Source organism: Quercus lobata, chromosome 10 (assembly GCF_001633185.2).
Source record: "Quercus lobata isolate SW786 chromosome 10, ValleyOak3.0 Primary Assembly, whole genome shotgun sequence".
NCBI lineage: Eukaryota > Viridiplantae > Streptophyta > Magnoliopsida > Fagales > Fagaceae > Quercus > Quercus lobata.
Window position 1 is genome coordinate 42,550,659 of NC_044913.1, and position 3,325 is coordinate 42,553,983.

The following is a 3,325-nucleotide window of genomic DNA, read 5'->3' on the forward strand; positions in this document are numbered from 1 at the left end:
TTTTATAGTAATAATTCCCCATGTATAATCATTCCCATCCAAAATATTAGCACACAAAACAAAACTCCCCAATCAAAGCATTGAAACGTAAGAACATATGGAAAATGCTAAAGGTACTACCAATTTTACAACAAAAAGCTTACGCAACTTACATCAATAAAAAATAAAATAAAAACTTTTAAAGTGGGCGCATTTCATGAATTAGCCCATCCATTATAGTGATGACTCCAATTTTTCTAAAGCGCCTCATCTGATATGTTGGATTTATGAATGCAATATCATGCAAACTATGAACATTTCCAATTAACAGGAAACCAAACAGGTTCAAGAGATACACCTAAAAAGGGAAACATTAAAAAGAAAAAATTATCAGCTCAAATTTTAATTGCTTTAGTCAAATGAGTTCCATAGCAGCAAATTGCTAGCATCATAACTCATTTAGTTCATAAATACAATAATAGAATACAAACAGAATAAATTGCTGGCATCATAACTCAACTAAATGGTATAATCACATAATACATCAATTTATGAACTTAAAATAAAATATGAGGCAAGAAAATCCATTGAGAAAAAAAAGTACTCACATTTTATATAAGCCTATGCACCATAGAACTATGTTAACCTCAATATCAAATTACAATGGCTACAATACAACTTAAGAAATGAATGCAACATAAAGAAAAGAAACTAAATAAGAATTGAATAGGTAGACTCAAGATACCTCCATATGCACTGAAACTTTTTTCAAGAGAAAGCAAAAACAATCACCTTTAAATCAATATCTACAAACATTATTTCATGATACTATTATACAAAGGACATAAGCAATAAGCCAGAACCCAAAATATTCTTATATGCCTTAATCTATATTCCCATAATATAGTAATTCAGAATAAAGCTTATTTCAGCATCAAACTTAGCACAATAAAATCAAGTTTATGACATAATTTTAACAATTATAGGAATATCAGCTATAAATCAAAATGGCAATCAAGAATATATATGTACATTTCAAAGTGGCAAGGATCAAAACATGTGCATATCTCTAATTTTAACAATATTATATGGATTAAACAAACATAGTAAGGATAAAATATATACACACACTCACATTGAATCATTAAAATCACTATTATTTCCATGGACCTAATTCACTCTACCATTAAACTCAAGCCCAGAGGATTTTTAATGAGCCTTATGGACTTATGGTTATCTACAGGAATTGGTAACCATCACCGAGGAAAAAAATATCTAGAGTCTTCCAAACTTAAAGATTGTCACCATTCCCATCTCTTAAGAAAAAGGAAAAGAAGGCATGATTGTGTTTCTTTTTCTCTATTTTAAAAACATCATTGAAAAATACCCAAAACCAATTAACCCAAATACTCTAAACAAAAAAGCGAACCAAATGTGACATAAATATCCTAAAGATAGCAAATTCTAACCAAATACCTTTATCAAAACAAAATCTAACCTAGAAACAAAAATCAAAGATTTAAAATCAATCCAACCAGAATACCCAAAACTAATCATATTTAATTCCATTTTTGAAAGACCATAAGTTCAAAATCAATCCAACCAATATACCTGTTTTAGATGGTGTTTTGGGGAGCAAAAAATTATGTTGGTTTGGAATTTTGTTGCAGTGGAAGGCCAGACAGAGTCTTTTATAGATCATATGTAAATCGTGTTTGAAATAGTACTGAAACCTAAATCACTTGAATTAACTACATTTAAAATTACCTGAATTCTTTCTATCTTTCTCACGATATCAAAAATCCTCTTGAGTACCTCTTTGTTAGATTTTTGATGCACTTACAAAGACAAAATGAATTGAGGAGTATTTAGTAATTCACCCAGTGAACGATTTTTAAAATTCAGATTTTTTTTTAAAAAAAAAGTTGAAATCTTACAACATGAGAATGTACTTGGTGAATCTAGTGGACTTGCACAACATGACTAACCCTCCAAGATAGCAAGATATTATCACAAATTAAGATGCATTAAAATTTAAAACAGCAATTCCATAACAAAAGAATCAAGGGTAGTTCAAATAGTTCATATTGTTAATCTCATGCCATAAAGGAAACAACAATTTCTGAAAAAATTATTGACTAAGTTCTTTTAACAAATAGGCAGAGCACATCATTAAACAAAAAATTGAAATAAATAGATATTGAGACTTGAAGCTCAAATATTTGACATACTAAAGTAGAAATGGAAATCCAATTCAGATGCAAAGTTTGCATTATTAGCCTCGTTGATCAAATATGACAAAACTCATCTCTAACATTACAGAGTGTGTGTATACTCTAACATTACAGAGTGTGTGTATACTAACGAAATACAATTTAATAATAAAATTGACCTAATCATTGTGATATGTGAACAACATGGCCTTTATATCATAACCCAGGATAAACTTTAATTTTAGAAAAATATATACTGAAAAAACTTCACAACAATGGTAGTAAAGAAACATGGGAAATGAAAATATAAAGAGGGGAATATATTTCAACAAAAAATTAAAAACGGCATAAATGAAATGGCAAACAGAGCTTTATTTTTTGGTAACATGAATCTATATTCTTTAGAACTAAATCAATCCATGAAGATCTCCAGAGATTTCTCTTTGGAGCGAAGACATACTCAAAACAAATTTAACCCAAATATCCAAAAGAAATACCAAATCTAACACATATAATTGATATTAAAAACAATTCTAACCCAAATTTCTTACTCAAACCGAATCTAAGCCAAAACCTGAATGCAATCCAATCCAATCCAATCCAATCAAAATACCCAAACCTAAATCATATCTAAACCCAAATTTAAAGAACCTAAACCAAAACACAATACAATTCCCCAATAGTACACCCACCAAATAGCACCGTTTTTGGTAGGGATAGAACCCAAAACTATGTCATATTTCATTCCCAAACCTAAGAAATAAGGAAAAAAAGAAAGAAAGAAAGAAAAAATTACCGATGGTAGTTCTGACGGTCTGATGGTAACGATGCACCTTACAAATTGTATATTTGTGTGCCAGCGGTTTCTGTGGTCGGATATCGGGAGGGAACAGGCAGGGGCAGGAATGGCCGGCCATAGTTATTTCTCCCTTGGGTTTGTTCTTGAAGAGGAGAAGCCATTTTTCTGAGTTTTTCAACCAAATAGAGAGAAATTGTTTCAAAATTGTGCATAGGAAATACATTTCAGAAGAGAGTGAGAGAGAGACAGAGAAAGGGAGAAGGGAGCGTATAGGGAGAGGGAAACAGTGAAGTGTTTGATTTTTTTTTTATTTATTTTTTTTATATAGTTTTTT

The 3,325-nt window shown here is 30.4% G+C and overlaps 1 long non-coding RNA gene across 1 annotated transcript; it reads right to left on the minus strand.

The window, feature by feature from the left end:
- On the minus strand, window positions 1-3,325 carry LOC115965546. Its single transcript, XR_004086103.1, has 2 exons — window positions 2,989-3,325; window positions 1-337 (listed from the first exon to the last, which is right to left on the minus strand). It is a non-coding gene; the product is annotated as an uncharacterized LOC115965546 (long non-coding RNA).